This window comes from Macaca nemestrina, chromosome 15 (assembly GCF_043159975.1).
Source record: "Macaca nemestrina isolate mMacNem1 chromosome 15, mMacNem.hap1, whole genome shotgun sequence".
Taxonomy (NCBI): Eukaryota; Metazoa; Chordata; class Mammalia; order Primates; family Cercopithecidae; genus Macaca; species Macaca nemestrina.
In genome coordinates this window covers 30,861,357-30,883,445 of record NC_092139.1, presented here as the reverse complement: position 1 = coordinate 30,883,445, position 22,089 = coordinate 30,861,357, and the positions used below count along the sequence as shown (strand labels likewise).

General features: G+C 44.3%; 1 protein-coding gene and 1 long non-coding RNA gene across 8 annotated transcripts in view; one reads left to right on the top strand and one right to left on the bottom strand.

Moving 5' to 3' along the window:
• Window positions 1-22,089, top strand: part of LOC105496229 (RALY heterogeneous nuclear ribonucleoprotein) — an 87,487-nt gene that overhangs the window by 53,921 nt on the left and 11,477 nt on the right. The window lies entirely within an intron of this gene.
• LOC105496230 (uncharacterized) lies at window positions 1,164-22,041 on the bottom strand. 5 transcript variants are annotated; one of them, XR_011613411.1, is made up of 7 exons: window positions 21,936-22,041; window positions 21,668-21,736; window positions 16,841-17,074; window positions 11,359-11,531; window positions 9,298-9,441; window positions 2,271-2,341; window positions 1,164-1,287 (listed from the first exon to the last, which is right to left on the bottom strand). It is a non-coding gene; the product is annotated as an uncharacterized lncRNA (long non-coding RNA). The 5 variants fall into 5 exon arrangements; XR_011613414.1 differs by having other exon boundaries at window positions 17,012-17,074; XR_011613415.1 differs by having other exon boundaries at window positions 21,668-21,780; window positions 21,936-22,003.

Below are 22,089 nucleotides of genomic sequence, written 5' to 3'. Positions count from 1 at the left end.
AGCTACTTGACCTCCACTCTTTTTTTCTTTTCTTTTCTTTTCTTTTCTTTTTTTTGAGGTGGAGTTTCACTCTTGTTGCCCAGGCTGGAGTGCAGTGGTGCGATCTTGGCTTGCTGCAGCCTCCGCCTCTTGGGTTGAGGCGATTCTCCTACCTCAGCCTCCCGAGTAGCTGGGATTATAGACATGCGCCACCATGCCTAATACTGTATTTTTAGTAGCGATGGGGTTTCTCCATGTTGGTCAGGCTGATCTCGAACTCCGGACCTCAGGTGATCCTCCCGCCTCGGTCTCCCAAAGTGCTGGGATTACAGGCGTGAGCCACCGCGCCTGGTCTTGACCTCTACTCTTAATGTGTTTTTTCCGCTAGAGCCCTAAAATTCAACACTAGTTACATTTGGAAACCTGACTTGCTTATCTGCTCACCTTGGAAAATGTATCTTTGTTGAGTACAGAGCAGTAGCACCTGGGCTGGCCCTGTGTGACTTAGAGCAGACAGTATGGGAGGTGGAGAACTGGGTGCATGGGAACCATTAGATCAAGGATTGAAAATTCCTCACAAATCAAATAAATCAAAAGATTTCTGAGGTGGGAGCAGGGGGCAGTGTTGATGGTGACTCTGCTTAGATTATCTTCTGGGGATGGAGGATTGCCAGCTCCACCGAGTGGAAGGACTGGTGATACACAGCCACTCTTGCATGTGCCTGGGCAAAAGACAGTGTGTTGGTGGCAAATGCCTAACGTGTCTATGGCTGACCATGGGCCATCTCTGCCATTCAACACATCAGCTGCTGGCAGGGTTGTATTGGTTTGATAGAGCTTTAGTCTTCGGAGTCACACAGACCTGAATTCAAATCCTTCTCTGACATTTACTATAATAATTGTGTTCCTTAGGCTGATCCTTTCTTTATCTCTCAGATCCTCTTTTTCCTTTTCTGTAAAATGGTGTGGTGGATATCTGCTTTTGAGGTTGTGAGGATTTAAAATAACTTAGGTAAATAGGTGCCACACAATGCCAGATACTTAGCTGGGTGAATAGCCTGGTGATCTGTGACTGTTAGCTCTTTGAAGACCAGTATCTCTAGCAGGTAGCAGTAACGTCAGCACTGCTCTGATTCCCTGACCAACCCCCAACCCCACCTTTGCCTCAGGGTTGTATCTGAGTAAGCAGGATTGTTACACAGCAGAGATGCAGGAGCAGAGCAGGTAGCTCAGGAGCCGCTGATGAACAAAAGGCTTCTTCTCTCTGTTCCCAATAAATTGGTCCTTGGGGATCCTAGCTTTGAAATTCTAATTGACACAGGAAGGAAAAGATTCATTAGGCTCTGGACTCATTAAAATGCTCTGCTGCTCACCTACAATTTATTCTTGGCACTTCATCAAGAGGAATTAAGTAAACCAACGGACTGGGAGGCTACTGACAGCAGAGTCGTGTGCCTCGTGCTCCTGGGGGGATGAGAGTGTTGGGCCTCCTATGCTATGGAGCATATAGCTGGCTTTAGAATCTCCTCACCCCTAGGACTTCACATGAGTCTAAGTCTCATGTGCTTTTAACAATGGAGGGACCTTCTGAGATCATGCAGTATAACTTATTTATAGATGGTCCAAAGAAGAACTAGGACTTGCTCAAGGTCATGAACACATTAGTAGTGGAGTTAGAATTAGAATCAGTCAGGCTGCATGACTTCTAGGTCAAGAATATTTTCTCTGCATCATTGGATTTCTACACCCAGTGTTTCATTCATTCAGCCTTCAACAGATACTTTTAACACATTCTGTGTGCCAGGAGTCTGTAATAACGAAACAGCCATGGAGGAAAGTAAATACCTGATCCAGTATTAGGAGAGATTAGAAAGGCCTCCACGTCTGAGAGAGGGATAGGAATTAACTCAGCAAGGAGAGATGAGGAAGGTTAAGGCTGAGGAACTGGCATCTGTGAAAGCCAGGCTCTGAAGGGGAAGTTGAATCTTGCTAGAGTGGAGGAATTGAGGAAGAAATGAGATGTTAAGGCGAGTCGAGTCTATGAGGTTTGGGCCACTGCATGGTTGTAAAGAACCCTAGACCTGGGATTAGGAGTCCTGAGTTCTAGTTACGTTTCTGCTACCAATATGTTAGTCATCATTCTAGTAACACTTCACATCTTTTAGATGTGCCATGATGGGCACTGGGGTACAAAAACGCATAAGGTGTATGTAGTCCCCTCCCTCAGAGATCTGTCAGTTTAATGAGGCTAGCAGGCTAATTAGCAACCCCTATAATAAAGGAACAGTTACCTCTGCTGTAGGAAGTCAGAATTGAGCTGTGTGTTACTTTCAGCACTTTCTCTGGGCTTTGATGATCTCACCTGTCAAATGGTAAATAACCACTGTCTTATGTAGCTCATAAACTGATGGGAAGACAGACAACTTTGTAATAATTGGCGTTTGTTTGGCATTTTGTGGATTTCAAAACACTTTTGACATCATCAATTCATTGAACCTTAATTGCAATCTTATGACATAGGAAATTTCCCCACAGTGTACAGATGAGGAAACAGAGAGAGGTTGAGGCTTATTCATAGTTTCACAGCTTTTGATTAACAGAATTTGGGATTGTAAATCTAAATCCCATGCTCTTATTTTGAAAAGTATAAAGATGGCAACCTTTCTTTCTGTCCCCTCCTTAGTGGCAAATTGTCCCCTTCTTCCCCTTTTCACAGTCACTAGAAATGCAGAGAATGTCTACTCTGTATAAAAAGCAGATCTAAACTGACTGGGGAGAAAGAAAGGAGCTTATTTCAGGTGTTCTTCAGACTGGACTCTAAACTTTTAAGATCATGTGCTCCTGTGCTCCCATCAGCTCCTGCTGTTCCATCTCATGCCATTTACAGAGCGCTCTCTGAGCCACTATTTCGTTGGCTACTCATAGCAACTTGTGGGGTAGACAAAGTGTGCTTTACAGATGGGTAAACTGGGGTCCAGAGTCCCTGAATTGTACATGCCAGAACCAGGATTGAATGTAGAAGTCTTGGGCTCCTGACACCAAACAGGTGCTCTTAACTTAGAGAATATAGGCTCCTTTGATTCAGTTCAGTTCAAACAATTCTTGAATAGAACCCATGTGCCAGAGACTGCTATGCAAGAGAGCCTCAAGATGGTTAGGCTCAAACCATCTCGGTCCAGTACCTTACTTAAGAACAGGGACTTGTGTTATTTACTTCTCTGTCCGCAGTCAGGACCTTGATCCAAAAATGCTTTGCTGTTGTTTTTGGCCTTAATCTGCCAGAAACTAGAGGGAGCAGATGGCCACAGCAATGTTATGAGGATGTGATGTCAGGCAGGGTTAAAGGATGAATTGAGAGCCCTGCACCCAACTACTTCTGTGTCTGTGCCTAGGCCCTTGTCAGGGTAGTCTCTGTCTCAAAGGAGAATGTAGCTGGTCAGCCTGGTCCCATTTCTCATTTCCAGTCACCTCCCCTTGTTGCCATCCAATATAATGGGGTTAGTCTCCTGGACAGATCTCATACAGAGGTTGCTAGGATTTGCTGTCCAAATGACCCTTTGGACCTATTTCCCAGGCATGTTCCAAGATGATGGTAAGGAGTCTAGCCCCACAGCCAGTGTGACATTTCTATCCAGATAACTCCTGGCTCACAGGCCTCCCACCAGGCTCTTACCCACTCCGATGTTTTCACCCTGACTCCTAAGAAGTAGATTGGCAATTTAGTGTGAGTCTGTCAGACAGCCTAGCAAGTAATCAGTACTGTGAGAAATGGACATATTTCCTGTTTATTCAAAATCCTAATGAAAATTTTAAGGAGCACTATTTGGGAAGGGATGATTGGGAACCTTTCAAGAACAAACAGCTTAGAATTCATGAACAGAAATAGCAACGTTTATTCATAATGTTTCAGATGCTCCTAATACTCACATCTTTATATATTACAGACCCCTTTCATATGTGTTATGGCTTTTGAACCTTAGAGCAACTCTGTGAGGGAAGTAGTGTAAGGATTACTATTCCCACTTGACACTTGAGAAAACTAAGGCCCAGGGAGCTTTAAAGAGAGTTAGGGACCATCTAATAGTCATGGTGGCAGAGCCCAAAACAGAACGATGATTTGGAAAATGAGTACTCCTGGGTTTGAAATCTGGTGCTTGCCACTTTCTAGTTGTGTGACCTTGGGCAAGTTACTTGGCCTCTCTGAGCTCAGTTTCCTTCTCTGTAATACGAGGATAACAATGTCTACTCCTTATGATTGTATATGGATTTAATGATATAATTAATGGAAAATGCTAGCACAGTACAGAACACGTGTTAGGAGCTCAGTAACTGCAGGTGTCCTATCTCATAGGATAGTGTTTTCAGTATATTGTTTTCTGAGTCTTTGAAAATTGATACTTTCACTGCAGTAAAATAGACTACATATAATAAATTCTCATTAACCAGAGTATCATTTAAGTGCCTCACTAGGTTAAGAGAACTGGATAAGAAGGGAAGGCAGGGTGCTCCAGGCACTGGCTAAGTACTCCTGATGCAAATCACAATAGGTTAGAGCTGACAGGGACCCTAGAGATCTGTCCCAGTGTGTCTTCCTCAAATTGTGTCTTCCTCAGAAGAGATGTTAATAATATGGGAAATATCAGATTGAATAATGCTAATAAGTACATTTCTTTACTGCTGACTTCTCAGACCCTTATTCTGTGTGTCTCTTGGAATGAGTTGAGAGTGGAATATGCCAAATTTCCTCTTCTTGTTTGACCTTGGAGCCCCTTTTTTGAGGAACTTTCATTAACGTCTTGAGGAACCCTGGTTTTCCATGGAAGATTTCATGTAACAGACTCAGTCCAGTTCTTTAATTTTTAAGATGAGGCAAGCTTAAGGTCTGTAACCAAGGTCTACAGCCCATGGCAGAACCAAGTCTAAATCTCAGGGTGCCTAACTCTTTCCTAGGCCACATTATAATTTGTACTCCATCATTGTTCCTTTTCTAGCCAGCAAATCCTAAAATTACAGAGGATCCTGCAAACCACTAATCAGAGAGCATTGTTAGAGCGTCAAGCTTTCTGTTTTGATGTGTTTATCCCAGTAGGCAGGAAAATGAGGAAACAACAGGCTTAATGGCCATCAGATGTTTCCAAACAGTTGAAGGACCAGGGGTCAGGTAATTATCTCAGTAACTGGAAAGGTGCCCTTACCCTGCAAAGTCGAACTCTGTTCTTCCTGCTGTAAGAGGTTTGAGTTACATCTGGGGGACTCATCCAGTAGGCCCACAGTCCAGCTCCTACTGAGAACTAAACTCTGACACCAGTAATATAAAAAAGATCCTTAGAGGGGTTTGAAGAGAATATATCAAATTTCTGCTCCTCTGTCACCATCTCCATCACAAAATTGAGTGGGTAGGAATATCCTGCTGGATTTCTATCCAGACAGTGGCAGAGGAAGTTGGCTTTGGCATTTGGCGAGGCTATCCTTGCATTTTACCAAGCCTTCTAGTTCAGATCAAGTTTTTCTTTTCTTTTCTTTTTTTTTTTGAGACAGAGTCTCACTCTGTTACCCATGGGGGCTTTGAATCCTTAGTTCAAGCGATTCTTGTGCCTTGGCCTCCCGAGTAGCTGGGGCTACAGGCATGCACCACCACACCTGGCTAATTTTTTTGTATTTTTAGTAGAGATGGGGTTTCGCCACATTAGCCAGGCTGATCTCGAACTCCTGACCTCAGGTGATCCACCCGCCTCGGCCTCCCGAAGTGCTGGGATTACAGGTGTGAGCCACCGTGTCCCTCCCAAAAATACCACCTTGGCCGGACGCGGTGGCTCACGCCTGTAATCCCAGCACTTTGGGAGGCCGAGGTGGGTGGATCACGAGGTCAGGAGATCGAGACCATCCTGGCTAACACGGTGAAACCCCATCTCTACTAAAAATACAAAAAATTAGCTGGGCGCAGTGGCGGGCACCTGTAGTCCTAGCTACTCAGGAGGCTGAGGCAGGAGAATGGCGTGAACCCGGGAGGCGGAGCTTGCAGTGAGCCGAGATTGCGCCACTGCACTCCAGCCTGGGTGACAAAGCGAGACTCCATCTCAAAACAAACAAACAAACAAAAAAAAAAACCCACCTTTAACTTTGCAAGTTTATACGGTAGATTGTTCAAAGCACATCTGATCTCAACACAATCCTGTGACATAGAGGTTCTTTTCCAGGTATCATATGAGGACGTTAAGGCTCAGAAAAGAGATGGTGAGTTGTCCAGGGTTTGACAGCAAATTAGTGATAGACCCTTTTCACAGATGCTTAGTGCAAGGCTGACATTTAGTAAATGTTCAATAGTTTTTTTTTTTTTTTTTTTTTTTTTTTTGAGACAAGGCTTCACTGTGTCACCCAGGCTATAGTGCAGTGGCACAGTCATGGCTCACTGCAGGCTCAACCTTCTGGGCTCAAGTGATCCTTCCACCTCACCCTCCCAAGTAACTGGGACTACAAACATGTACCACCATGCCCGGCTAATTTTTTAATTGTTTTTAGAGACAGAGTCTCACTATATTGCCCAGACTGGTCTTGAACTCCTGAGCTCAAGCAGTCCTCCTGCTTTGGCCTCCCAAAGTATTGGGATTACAGGTGTGAGCCACCATGTGTGGCCAAAAAATATTTATTAATTGAAAATTTTAATACATTCTCAGGGATCAACTTAAGGTCTCCTAACTCTTTGCCCAGTATTCTTTCCATTAAGATCGCTTGGTGGGGCCAGTGGTTGGGTTTCATCTCAGGGTGACCAGATAGTAAAGAGAGGGAGGGCTGGATCTCTGTCACTATTGATATGCTGACAAGGATGGCATTTTCTGGCCTTTGCTGCAGTCCTTATACATATTCCCCACTACAGAAAGCCCAGATTCAGTAGTCTCTGGGCTGCAGACTCAAGCTTTTATTGCCTTTGCTCCCTGTAGTATACTGAACAATGACACCAGTGACCCCCAGCTTCTCACTCTGCCTTCTCCTTTATTTTCTGTCTCATCAGTGTCTTGCCTCTCCTTCTATTCTGCTGATGGATGAGGAACTTGAGCTCATTTCACAAACATCAGCTACAAGGTTCACTGTTAAGGAGTTGTTGTGTCACATACCTTGGGAAACCATTTACTGAAAAACGCCCACCTAGGATTCTTTCACCTGTTCACTAGCAGAAATTTCACTGGTTGCCAGGGTAATGCTGGAGGCTGGGATTGCAAAGATTAATAAAACAGTCTCTGCCTTCAAGGAGTTCAGAATTTAACGGAGGGAGACAGATATGTAAATACAAAAGTGCAGCAGATGTTGCAGTAGAGGTCAGCAGAGAGTATCTGGGTCCAGAGGAGGGAGTGGCTGGATCTGCCTACAGGGTGGGAAACAAAAGCTTTCCCAAAGAGTGTTCTATAGGGACATCACATCCGTGGGTTTGTACTCAGAACACTCATGGCCCCAGCCACACCACCAGATCAGAAATTGGTTCCAGGCCGGGCATGGTGGCTTAACGCCTGTAATCCCAGCACTTCGGGAGGCCAAGGCAGGTGGATCACTTGAGGTCAGGAATTCGAGACCAGCCTGACTAACGTGGTGAAACCTTGTCTCTACTAAAAATACAAAAATTAGCCAGGCGTGGTGGTGCATTCCTGTAGTCCCAGCTACTTGGGGGGCTGAGGCACAAGAATCGCTTGAACCTGGGAGGTGGAGGTTGCAGTGAGCCGAGGTCGTACTCCAGCCTGGGTGACAGAGTGAGACTGACTCAAGGAAAAAGAGAAAGAAATTGGTTCCAGTCGTACTTTATTGGTGAAGCTGTCTCTCTCTTAATCTTACTCATGTTTAGAGTATGATATTTTGAGCTATCTGTTAAATGGGGGCAATAGTAATACCATTTTCATGTAGAAAATTCTTGAGCATTTAACTTGCATTGTCTTAACGTTATCTCATTGAATTCTCACAACAGCCTTATGGAGAAAGTACTGTAATATTATTCCCATTTTACAAATGAGAAAACCAGGCACAGAGAGGTTAAATCATTTACCCAGCATCATACAGCCAACATATAGCAGAGCTGGGATTTGAACCCCAGGTAGTCTGATTCCAGAGTCATTTTCCTAAAACGGCCCCAAAAAGAGCTATTATGACGTTGATGTAATTCTTACCTCAAAGAGTTGTTTGAGAATTTAAATACTTAGCAATGTATCTTCCATGTAATAAGCAATTAATGTAATGACCATTTATATTTCAAAACATTCTTTCCTAAATGCTGGGGTGGATTGGGCTGTTGCAAAGATATCCCCTTCCTGTCTCTCTCCAACTTTTCCTGGCTTTAGCATCTGTGCAGCCTGCCGCTTTGTATCTTAAACAGCATAGATAAGGAAGGAGGTGGGGGTAGGGCATGGGGACTGTGGTATGTGGCTCTGTTGGAGTTCAATTCAGCAGATACTCCCTAAGCATCCACTCTGGGCTAGAGCCTGTCCTGATGGCAGTGGGGATGCCAAGATGAAATAGATTGTGGTCCCTGCTGTCCAGGAATTCACAGTCAGTCTGGGAGGAGAGATGACACCGAAACAGATTATTTTAATACAGTCTCCTCAGATGGATCTTAGCCAGCACATCAGACCCCACTGCCCACAGCTCATTCACAACTAGCAGGGCAAGAATGCCTTACCATTATATTGATTGTTAAAATAATAATCCTGTTAATATATTTGACATCATTAAAGTCACTGTTATTAATGTAGAAAGTAGTAATATCTTAGAGAAGGTCAGCAGCTACTCGAAAGAGACTTTTAACATGCTCAATTGGAAAAACCTATTTTATTTTTATGGGTAGGAGTGTTCCAAAACTGCGGGTAGGGCTAAGGGTATCCTTGGCTTGGGGACTATACTGTGGGGAAGGATTTATGTCCACCCAGCCTCCCTCCTGGCCACCCGATGTGCTCCATAGTTATCACATACTTTATAGCTTCTTGTTTCCAGGCACATTTTTTTATTTGGCAGAATGAGCAAGAACGGGGGAGGTAGCTTTCTGAGGCAAGACATCTGTCAGGAGAGGCAGTGACTGAGTGCTGAGATTGGCAGGGGCTATTGCCAGGGCAGCTAGGGCTTTGTGGAGTGTATGTCTTATTGCATATATTACCTCCAATTAATGGATCCATGGACACCATCAGTGCTTCCACCACATGCCTAGCAGTGTGCCCCAAAATCTCTGTGCTGCTTGAGGAGAAAAGACTAACACATGAGACAAAAAGGGTTTGGCACAAGATGGGATGCTTTGCTCAGGGGTTGGATTGGTGGTTCAGATGCTCAAAAGCTATAGGGACTTACGAGTGCCTCCTTATTGAGCACTGGGCTGCATACGACATCAGAATGGGTGATGGCTGTCTCTTAGTGTCCACAAAGCCCTTTCTGATCTGATGTCAGCTAGGCGCTCTAGTATCATCGGCATCATTTCTTCTTACATCCTGGACCCTGGGCAAACCAGAGTACATCATATTATTCACTAAATGTGGGATCTCTGTCAAACTTCTGTAACTTTCCTTATGCTGTTTCCTCTTAATTGTACTCTCTTCCTGTGTGGGGGTTAACTTCAACTCATCCTTCAGGACAAGATTGGAACTTATTGATGACTCTTCTTGTCTGAGTCTTCTCCCTTTCTTTCTGTCCCTTAGGTAATTGACATGCCTCCAAGTTCCTAGTTGCTCCTGTCATAGACCTCATCAAGATGAAACATAGGTTCTGGTTTTCTTGAGGTCTCCACCACTGACTGGACTATAAATTCTTCTGGGGGAAGATTGTACTTTATTAGCCTCTGTACTTTTATACAGTGTCTGGCAGTAATAGGTGGACAATGAATGATTTTTTGATAAATGAGTAAATCTTTTTAGCATGTTACTCCTCTACCTAGGAACCCACAGTAACTTCATGGCACTCAAAACTTTGTAGACTCAAAAACTAGTAAACATAGTAGACTATATATCTTCACATGTACATAAAAACAATAATGAGGATTTGATTTTCCCTACTAATTTAACTCTACTCTCCGTACCCACCACCTGCCCAATATGGCGACACATGATGCTGCGAGGTTGCCATGAAAGTGACATTCATTGGAGATAACAGTGTAAATTGGTATAACTCTTTTGGAAAGCAGTTAAGCAGTGTCTTGCCAGAGCCAATAAAATGTTCATATATTGGACCAGTAATTCCACTTCTGGGAGTCTGTCCTAAGGAAATAGTCTAGTTTATACAATAAGCTTTCCCTCAGATGCTGTTGTTTTTAATAGTGAGAAATTGGAAAAAGCCTAAAAGACCACCAGTCTAAACTATGATAAATCTACTCAGGGAAAACTACAAGCTTTTAAAGCAGTAGTGCAAAAAATGATGCTTACTGAAAACTGTGCGGCAGTAAGGACAAATATGTTATAATATATATAATAAATGTATTATAATGCTAATTGAAAAAATTAGGCTACAGAGTTGAATGAGGGATCTAACCATGTAATCCAAACATAATGTGCAAGAAAAACACTGGAAGGAAATACACTAACATGCTAACAGTTATGTCCCATAAAGGGTTGGGCGTTTAACAGATGATTTCATATGGTAATTTCAAATAATAAACTTACTAAATATAATAGCACAAATTCTTACCCAAATTATTGGTTAAGAATTTTGAAATAATAAACCACCCAGGTGTAGTGGCTCACGCCTGTAATCCCAGCACTTTGGGAGGCCAAGGTGGGCGGATCACGAGGTCAGGAGATGGAGACCATCCTGGCTAACATGGTGAAACCCCGTCTCTACTGAAAATACAAAAAATTAGCTGGACGTGGTGGCGGGCGTCTGTAGTCCCAGCCTCTGATCTTAATTTCGGTTTTAAACAAAGAAGTGATAGGGTAATATATTACTCTGGTGACAGTAGAGGATTATTTAAAGAATGTTAATAAGAATGAAGAGAAGGGGGCTACATTCTAAAAATACTGAGGCCAGATATGCAGGGCGTGGTGAATAACTCAGTATGTGGGGGAAACATATATGCCTAATAGAGAACATTGGCTCAAGGAGTTTAATGAGATGTCCAAGGTCACACAGATAGTAAGTGGCTGATCCTGAATTAAAACCCTGTTCTGTCTGTCCAAAGCCATGCCCTTTCTCCTGCAGCTGAGACACCTATCATAGTTTTGGAGAGACTTTTTTTTTTCTTTTAACCAGTTGTAGTGTAGAAGCTTGTTTAGCGTAGCGCCTCCTTTTTGAGGGGAAGGGGGCCAGGAAGGGTTAATTCTTTCTAAGACAATGACAAGGGGGAAAGACCATAGATACCAAAGCTGCTTCTATCATGATCAGTTGAACTGATTAGAAGTTCAGTAGGCATTGGGTGTGTCATACCTGTCGTTTTGAGGGCTGTTTTTTGTGAAGTTGCAGTGGTTCATTGGTTGGCTTTTGTTTGTTGCTTAGCTTATGGTAGCAGGGCCTCTTGGACGTAAGCATGCATATGTATACCGTATTACATGCTAATGAACATTTTGTTCATTGCACCAAGTTTATTGATGCTGCTGCTGCTGTGGGAGTGAGAGAGGGGTCAGGATGGCAGCTTTAAACAAGGGACAATGTCTAAGCTGCTCTCTGGAAGGAAGGGTTCACCTGACCATACAATACCCTATCCCCATACTTACCTCTCAGTGACTAATCCAAGAAAAGTTGATTTTGAACTTGAGTCTATCCTTTGAAGTATGATACTTATCCCTTCGGAAGAACCTATTTCATATTGACGTGTTCACTCTCTGACCTTGGGCAAGGTCTCTGTGCTAGGGTTTACTCTCTGCACTGGGGTTTGCCTAGTAGAGAACATTGGTTCAAGGAGTTTAATGAGATGTCCAAGATCACACAGCTAGTAAGTGACTGATCCTGAATTTAAACCCACTAGAGTTTACTCATTTATAAAGTGAATGACACATGACTACTCAGAGGATTGTTGTGTATAGATTCAGTAGCCTTAACTCATGAAGAGGCTTGTAAGCTACATTAAAGGATTTGAACTTGGTTCTTTATGGTGGGAAGCCCCTGAAGGATTTTAAACAGGAGGCGGCAGGGGCACACTTGATTGATCACACAGGAGGCAGATGCTTAGTAATGTTTGTGGAGTTAGTGTTGTTACCAGGGAGACAAAGGCAGAGTGGCTGCGACTGTGGCATCATTCTCAGTGGTCCCCTTTAGACCAAACATGTGGCACTGTGGGAGATGATACTTAGAGCCCTAAGTTATGTTTGGATCAGCACCCTGGAGAGAGGTCACCCCTTCCTTCCTTCCCCTGCCTGAATGTGGGAAATTTAAAATATATGTCGATGCATATGCTGTCTTGTAGGGTCAAGCCTTTGGGGCTATGAGGGGTGCCACTTAGTGTGTTCAAGAAGGATTGTTGTAATGAGGAAAATACTGATTCTGCATGAAAGGATTTTAATCAACTGCCCTGATACCTGAGGGACACAGTACTTGGCTGGAGTGTTGAGTTTTGCAGCATCCAGCCCTTGCTTCCAGCCTATTGGCTTCCTGCCTGGGTGCCTCTGTCTAGGAAGACATGCAGCAGCTATCCATCCTGGGAATATTCCTGTCCATGCTTATGTAGCACATCTCAGGGAACAGAACATGTTACCTCCTTTGACCCTCACAACAACCTGTGTTACAGGGATTTTTATCCCCATTTTACAGGTGGGGAACTGTGAACCTCAGAGAAGTCAAGTGCCTTTTCAGGGTCATACAGCTAGTAGAGACGGGATTCAGGTCCCAGCGCTCCACAGGCAAGGAGAAATCCAAAGCTAATAAGCCCCCATTACTGTTTTAACTTAGAGCTGTGCTTGTTGTGGGAGGAGTTAAGCCTTCCTCTCATACAGGTTGGGAAATGAGAACAGGATGCGCTACCACAGCACAGCCTTCTGCACCCTGACTCAGAATACAGCAGCCACAGAATGTAGAAGTTCCATCAGAGACACAGAATAGTGAGCAACTGGGGGCTTCTTGCAGTATCAGTCCCTGGGGCCCTGTTGCCCAGCAGGGGAGCCTAATCTGCTCTATAGGGTCCTCAAAGCACAAGGAGGCCTTGGTGGGAACCTTTGCTTAGGGTCCTCTTCCTACCTAATTTCTCAAGTTGTATTCCTTATGAACTCTGGCAGCTGCAGTGTTCCAGATGCTCATTTATTTATTCATTCATTCAGCACTTAATAAGTACCTACTCCTGTCTTTCCTTTTATGTTCAAGGCACGTTTCCAAATACTAGAGTTTTGGTGATACACTTGAAGAGACTTTATTGCATCCACAGTCATAGTATTTTTTTCCTTGATCACAGTTCAGCTCTAGGTTAATGTTCCATTAGAACTGACCACCTTTTTATACTAACGTGGAAAAGTTCTTGCAGGTTCCAACAACAACAATAATAATTGAGATTGAGCATCCCTAAGTTGAAAATCCAAAGTTCTCCAAAATCGGAAACTTTCTGAGTGCCAACATCACATTCAAAGGAAATGCTCATTGGAGCATTTCAGATTAGGGATGCTCACTCAGCTAGTTAAGTATCTGCAGATATTCCAGAATCCATAATCTGAAACACTTCTTGTCCCAAGCATTTGGATAAGGAATACTCAACCTGTAGCAGCAGGAGCTAATATATTTGCATGCTTTCTGTTGTGCTGGACACTATTCTGAATGTTTACATGAATTATTTTATCCTCTAACAACCCTAGAGATATGTATTGCTGTCTGCATCTTACAGGTGAGACAGACACTTCCCGAAGGTCATGTCGTAGCCAGTTCAGTAACAGAATGAAGGTGTTTGGTTTCAGTTCTCTCCTGATGACATTCCATGTCCTCTCACACAGGAGTAAAGATTCAGGCTTTGGCTCCTGCTTGATGGCAAGCCATGTATTTAACTCCTACACACAGCAAGCTTTACTTCTTTCTACACTGTGTCGTATGACCCACTCAGCTCTGAGTTATGCTGAAAGATAACACTACATAAGCTCAAAGCAAAAAGCAGTTTTGTACACTGATGAAAATTTGACCGCACATGTGGAAGATTGAAGGTGCACTATTGTGCCTTTGAACACTGGTGAAGACCTACTCAATTTCCCCTGTCATAGTCTTAGGTAAGTACAGTAGCATTCAGGAATGAATCTGGTTTCCATCCCTCTCAACTCCCTAGATGGCGAGAGAAGACTGGTTTGTAAACTGCCATGATACAAGACAGAAAATGAGAAAACCTTTTATTCCTTTCACTCTCCTGGCTAGTTTCCTCATGTTCTTCAAAGTATGGAGAGAGGGTCTGGAATACCAGACTCTTCAGAAATATATACTCAGGCTCCAGGAGAGTAGTTCCAGTCCTCCATTAAGCCTAGATCGTCTTCCCTTGCAGGATGTAGCATGATGTAGAGCAGAGACCAAGATAAATCACCACTCAAAGTTCTAGGTGGCAGGTCCTTAGTCTCCCTATCCCCTTCTCTCAAGAGAGAGAGACAAGAAAAGGAAAAAAATTGGATAGTTTTTGTAAATTAGTCTGACACTGATATCTAAAAACAGGCTCAAGGACTTGGAAAGAAATGAAGTAAACTTCATGCTTTCTTTGCTTTGGTTTCATAGAAGTTCACAGTTGGGCAAGAGTGGCTTAGAGCTATGTTACTCAAAGTGAAGTTTAAAAAGCAAAACAAAAGAAAAAACTGCTTCACCACAAATAGTTTTGAGAAGTACTGACTTATTTAGTTAGTGTGACAATATGAAAAATAACCTCAGTCTTTTGATTATAAAATGAGATTAATAATACTTGCCTCAAAGTGCTGCTTTGGGGATTATTTGATGGTAAATAATGTTTTGAGTACTTAATATTTGCCTACTGCTGTGCACTGTACGTGTATTATTTAATCTTCTCCACAATTCTGTAGTAAATTTTCTGAAACTTTGGATAGGTTATAGGATTTGCCAGAGATCAAAGGTGTGGTAAGTAAGCAAGTAGGTAGGATTTGAATGGGAGTTACGCGGCATGTTCTGTGTAAGGAGCCTGTTCCCCATGTGGGCTCCCTTGTCACTGTACTTTCTCTGTATCACTAGTGGTAGAGATCTGCTTTCTTTTTTTTTTATCACTGACCCTAACTTACTTTGTTACCTTGGGCAAGTCCCTTTCTCTGAGCCTTAATTTTTCTTATTTACCCTCAAGGGTATGCCACATGACCTAGGTTTTTTTGTTCCCTAGATCAGGTGGCATATCCTAGGAACCAGGGACTTTATTCATCTCTGGTTCCACAGCATCTAGCTAGATAGGCCTGGCATATAATGAGTATTCAGTACTGAGGCCATTGGTTACTCTAGAGGATCTGTAAGGTTCCTTTTACTCACTACTTTCTCTGAACATCCTACATACTTTATCCTCTGCCTTCCCCACCCTTCCTCAACATCATGTTTCCTGCCTAGTTCATAGGACAGCATGACCTTATTTCTTTATGTCTGCCTGTCGTAAGCAGTCTTGATCCTGCTGTACTTTCAGACAGCCCACATGGTACCCATGTTTTTATTGTCTGTGAAATGTGTCTAGGATAAACTACCAGGGATATTAAGTTAAGGGGTAGAAGGGGCCTGCTCACAAAATCAGAAGAACACTCTTATTCCATTCCTACCCAGTTGGGCCTGCGCCTACGGCAGCCCTGCCAGGCCTGAGTAATGGCCATAGCTTGGAGCAGGGTTTTCCTTGAGCTCCATCGGGATTTCCAGTAATTGGAACATGGCACCTTCCAACTTGTAATGGATGGCAAAACAAGAGGGGCATTTGTCACTGCCTGACTTCCCTGTGGGAAAGAGGCTCATAAGTCACAGCTGACAAACCCTTTGATGACTTTTAAACTTCATTTACAGAAAAGAATAGCTATAATCAACCAACAGCAAGCAGTGACTAATCTTGCCACATTATCACTGTGAGGAGCCAACCCTTAAGGCATAGGAAGGGGGCAGGGGCCATCCCCAAAGCTCACAGCAAGTGCTGATTGGCTCTTGGACTTGAGAGTATGCCTTCAGCTAGGTCCTGTGAGTTTATGCTCCAAGGATCGGTGTTAGGAGGTAGAGGAAGAAACTGACAAGGCAGATACAGGGCATGCCCAGTTTTGAAGCCGTTCTGGGCCAAGATTATGAGATCAGCTCTGGTCTCGCACATATTCATCCTACCTCTGCCATTTCCTGGCTTGAGTGAGACCAAACACCAAGCCTTAGTTTCCTCATATGTGAAATGGTCACAACATATATCATCACTATCGCATAGCAAAAGCCTTAGTGCAGTTCCTGGCATGTAAGTACTCCACAAGTATTGATGATCATTATCATCATCATCATGTTTGGGCCTGGAGTACCTTTTGTGGTCACATGGTTTAAAACCTAGGTTATATGGCATGTCAGCAAAGCCAGGACCATTCTTCCTGTGGATGGGGGCTCAGTGGGAGCAATCTAATGGAACGGGAATAACACAGGCTTTAGAATCAGACAAGCCTTTGGGTCTTTCCATCCAAAGCATGCAACTTAATGTGACTGTAGACAAATTAAGTTGTTTCTGAGTCTCAGTTGTATCTGTAGAGTGCAGATGATACTACATATCTCAATAGATTGTGATCAGGATTACAAGCGATTATGCCTGTAAAGCTTTCAACTCAGTGCCTGGTACAAAGTTCTACATATTAAATTGTGTGTTCCCTTTTTGTTCTCCCTCAAGGCAAGAATAAGTATGCATCTCTCCAGGGAAGCAGGAGACAACAGTGAAGACATTCTTGTATTTCAAACTTCTATTTCCAGCTCTATGTACGGGAGGAAGAGGAGAATAAGGGGATCAAAGAGGAGAAAGGGATACCTTTTGTATATTGTTCCTTCCTCCTGCCAGGCCTCTCCCGCTGTCACTACTCAATGGGAATTCCTCTTAAACACTCTCCCTTTTGGTAGAGCCTTCCATGCTGCTCCTACCCCTTCTCTGATCTCCCAGACTACTTTGCTTGGACAGTAGACCATCTCAGGGCATGTGTACCTTGTGGCCATGATAGATGTCCCCTGCTGGACAGGGAGTTGCTTGAGGTCGCAGACCCAACTGCTGAATAAATAAATAAATGATTGATTTGTTATTTGATAATACCCAGTCCATAGTTAGCTCCATATTTGGATATTTATAATTATGATCAGACGGACAAGTAGGTGTTTGGATGACTTCTATGGCAAAAAATAAAGAGGCTGACAATCATTTGTAGGTCCTTAATTCTAACCCAGTATCAGGGATTATAGGCATAAGTTACCTACCCATCCCTCCTTAACTTGTCCGGTTCCTGGAACTAGGAAGGGGAGCTTGTTACAGATGGTAAGCCTCAGCCTAAGGCCCCAGACAAGAGTAGAGTTAGTGTTCAGGATGCAGGAGGGTGGGATTATATACCCAGACCATGCTATGGGGAGATAACTGAGGCCTGCCTTCTGTTTCTGCTTTGGAGTATCCTCTCAGGGCCTATCAGATACGGATACCAACGTCAATAGTATAGGACCTCACAGTACAGTTGAGGGGTGAGAATGACTCAGCAAGGCTGGAACCCCTCCTGGCCAGTGTTCCCTCCTCTCCCAGCCCCATACAGTAGTGGTTTGACAGGAATGGGGTGGGGACACCTTTATGAAGTTTCTAGGTTTGGTTGCAGATACTAGGACAAGGGAGAACATGCATAGGCTCCCTACTCCCTACCCCCAGCTCCCTTACTGTCAGGCAAAGTGTGGTGCACAGGGAGATGACATAGTAAAGAACATGTCATCTTAGGGCTAGGATGTGGAGGAGCTAGAGTGCCAGGCTAGGTTCATCTGTTTTCATAGAGCATTTGGGTTATCCAGTTTCTTAATACCTACTAGTCCTACCCATTATACCAGCACTTTACTCATATTTTCTCCAGTTCTTATCCTAATTCTGGGAGGTGGGTATAATTTCCATTTTGCAGTTGAGGACTCTCAGGCCCAGCAAGGTGAAAGGATATGGCCACAGTTACAGTTTTAAGTGATAGATCTCGGATTGGAGCTCAGTCCTGTCTGACTCTAGAACCTGAGCTATTTTTGCTATTTCATATGCATTTGTCCTTTGTTACTACGATACCGTTTTAAAAAACAGGTTCCCAGAGAGAGGGCTTCTTGAAAAGCAAGTAGAGCAGAAGACTGGTGAGCGCTGTGTTTCCCAGCGTTTCCACAGTGCCAGCACAGAGGAGGACACTCAGGAAATGTTTGTTAAATGAGTGAAGGAGAACTGGGTAATAATAGAAATTGGCATAATCTGTATCCTTTGATAGTATATTACAGATGCAACAGAGCACTTTCACATCAGTTAGCCTAGTTGATTCTTGGACCTGAAAGGTAATCAGGGAAGAGATTATTTCTGTTTTTGGATTAAAGACGAGAAGGCCTAGAGAAGTTACGTGACTTGTTGCAGGTCACGTGACTAAGAACAGTAGAGCCAAGGCCAAGCCTTCTGGACCTGTAACCTGCAGTGCTTATACTTCACCCATCCAGGAGCTTTTGCTGTTTGACATGCAGGGAGCTGACTCTTGAGAGTGGTCGGGAACTAAAGAGCATTCCTTGGGAAATTAGTCCTGTCTGGCCAGTAATAATCATTTGGGCACTGCTAATGAGCCAGGACTTGGCCAGTTTAATGAGATTAATAGATGTTCTGTCATCCCTGGCCGCCTGGTAAAAGCAGAAGCCTCCAGACCAAGGAGGCCCTGGACACTGATGAGTCTAATTGCTTGACTTTCTCCAGAAATAGTCTTCGATCACTAGTAGCTATTTTCCTTCTGAACCACCCGGATGTCCCCAGGGTTATCTACGGGCAGAGAGCTGGCCACAGGCTGCTGTTCCCCTCATCGCTGTGCAGGAGAATAAGGCCAGAGGTGCCCAGCAGGACTGAACCAAGACAGAGACTATAAATAGCGCTGGGGACATCAAGACCTAAAGCAGCAGCTCCTCCCTTGAAATGAGCATTTCAAGAGGAAGAGATTCAGTGCTGGGGAGGATTTACAGAGTTCTCTGAGTGCCTGAGACTAGACTTGATCTGATAGGCATTATTAGGAGCACATGAGGGGTGACATGGCAGAGTTAAGAGTGTTAAGACAGCCATTGAGACAGTGGAATGGAGAGTGTCGAGTAAGAAGCCTTGATTCAGGACCCCTAGCTGCACTCCCCTCACCAGCTGGTTGACCTTAAGTAAGTCACTTATCTTTGCTGATCTTTTTTTTTTTTTTTTTCATTTATACAGTGGGACGGGATGGGTGCAGTGGCTCGTGCCTGAAATCCCAGCACTTTGGGAGGCCAAGGCGGGATGGATCAGGAGTTCGAGACCAGCCTGACTAGCATGGTGAAACGCCATCTCTACTAAAAATACAAAAATTAGCTGGCTGTAGTGGCGGGCACTGTAGTCGCAGCTACTCAGGAGGCTGAGGCAGAGAATTGCTTGAACCCGGGAGGCAGAGGTTGCAGTGAACCAAGATCATACCATTGTACTCTAGCCTGGGCTACAGATGTCTGGTGAGAGCCCTCTTACAGGTTCATGGACAACCATCTTTTCACTGTGTTCGCACATGGTGGAAGATGCAGAGTAGCTCTCTGGGCCTCTTATTTATTTATTTTTATTTATTTATTTTTTTTGAGACGGAGTCTCGCTCTGCCGCCCAGGCTGGAGTGCAGTGGCCGGATCTCAGCTCACTGCAAGCTCCGCCTCCCGGGTTCACGCCATTCTCCTGCCTCAGCCTCCCGAGTAGCTGGGACTACAGGCGCCCGCCACCGCGCCTGGCTAGTTTTTTGTATTTTTTAGTAGAGACGGGGTTTCCCCGTGTTAGCCAGGATGGTCTCGATCTCCTGACCTCATGATCCGCCCGTCTCGGCCTCCCAAAGTGCTGGGATTACAGGCTTGAGCCACCGCGCCCGGCCCTCTTATTTATTTTGTAGAGATGGGGTCTTGTGATGTAGCCTAGGCTGATCTCCAACTCCTGGCCTCAAAGGATCCTCCCACCTTGGCTTTCCAAAGTGCTGGGATTACTGGCTTGAGCCACTTCCTGGCCTGGGGCTCTTTTTCTTTAAAGGCATTAAACTCATTCTTGAGGGCTTTCCCTTCCCTTTGGGACCTAATCACTCCCAAAGCCCCACTTCCTAATACCGTCACGTTAGGGATTAGGTTTCAACACAGATTTGGTGGAGGAGGCACACTCATACTACAAGAGATATAAACTGGATTTGTTCACTAAAATTCTGTGCAACCATGAGGAATTGTAGTAGAAAAGGGAAAGGGCAAGGACCAAGGAGAGCGTGAGTGGCTGACACAAGGTAACATAATCTTGCTGGGGAAGTCAGAACCCAAGGCATCCCTGTGCCATGTGCAAGATACCTGCAGATACCTATTTCTGAGGTTCTGATTCCAGTTCCGGCTTTGCTCTGTTAACCAATTACCTTGCTTCTCTGAACCTGTCTCAGTTTCCCTATGTCAAACAGCTCCTCACAGGGCTGTTGTGAGGATTAAATACTGTAATACCATGCAGCATTCAGTAATTAGTGGCTTTTTTTTTTTTTTTTTTTTTTTACGGGAAGTCTCGCTCTGTCGCCTAGGCTGGAGTGCAGTGGCGTGATCAAACAGTTCTCCTGCCTCAGCCTCCCAAGTAGCTGGGATTACAGATGTACACCACCATGCCTGGCTTTTTTTTTTTTTTTTTTTCTTTCTTTCTTTTAAGTAGAGACGGGGTTTCGCCATGTTAGATAGGCTGGTCCTGAGCTCCTGACCTCAAGTGATCCACCCGCCTTGGCCTCCCAAAGTGCTGGGATTACGGGCGTGAGCCACTGTGCCAAGCCAGTGGCTGTTTTTACTGTGACGGCTCTTTGGGTATCTCATTTACCCAAAGTTCAGAGGTAACTTTTAGGACTTTTCTACCTTTGCAAACCCCTGTCACTTTTCTCCATGTTCAGGCTTGGCTCTCCTGTGTTCAAAAACAATTTCCAGCTGAAATATTTCAACTGGAAAAAAATGAATTTGTTTTTGCCATGTTTCTTCTGCTCTTATTAGCCTGGAGGAGCAGGCCCGTCCCTTTGAGCTGTAAATTGCATTTCAAAGCCTGTGTCCCTAGTGGATTTTAATTAACTTAAAAGGCCCAGCTTTTACGCAGCAATTGTTTCTCCTGCAGGTATGTGAAGGCACTTATTGGGGAGCCAGTCCCCAGTTTTCTCAAACATGGTGTTTTTTTTGTTTGTTTTGTTTTGAGACACTGTGGTCTCTCCCAGCTCCTCACTGTCTTGGGGCCTGTCTCTCACCAGCCCAGAATGAAAAATGGAATATAAGGACCCTAGACTTAGCGTCAGAGGACCCATGGGTTAGTCTTGGCTCTGCTACTCACTAGCCGTGGCGTCCTGGCCAAGTTTTTACTGTGGGTAAAACTTCGTTCCTCCAAGTGAGAGCATTTATAAGCTCCATGTGCACACAGGTCTCTGCTCATCTGACATTGCAGAAGTCTCTAGGAACAAATTTGCTTCTCTCCCTTCCTCCAACCACCAAGAACAGTCCTTCTACCCACCTCTCTTCAGCTCATTGCTAAACCTAGGACCCCTGGGGGCTGCAGACACCTTGCTCTCAATTACACAGCTAATCTGAGAGGCAGAGCTTGGCCCAGGGCAGGAAATAGCTTACCAAGTCAAGTAGCTCCTGCTGAATGGATGTCGATATTTTCTAGAGCTGCCACTCTAAGCTAGGGGAAGCCTTGAAAAGCATAGCAAGAATTGGGTGGGAGGGATTGAGTTGGTCTGTGGAGGTGGGTATTTGGGTCAAAGATTAGAAAAAGGTATCTGGGACCTCTGCCCCGGTGGTCCTAACCACTTAAGGCAGTCCACAGCTAGACCTTCTCACCACCTCCTGGGACATATGTCCACTCCCTCCCTAATATTGATTGAACACTTACTGTGCCTCAAGTTTTGTCAGGCCTGCCCTGTAACATTTGCAGGGCAGAGTAGTAAGAGTACAAATAGAGACCCATGTACCATATGTTTAAACATTTGAAGGTTCTAAGTGAAGCTAATAAATTGTGATGTCCCTAACAACTTGGAATACCATGT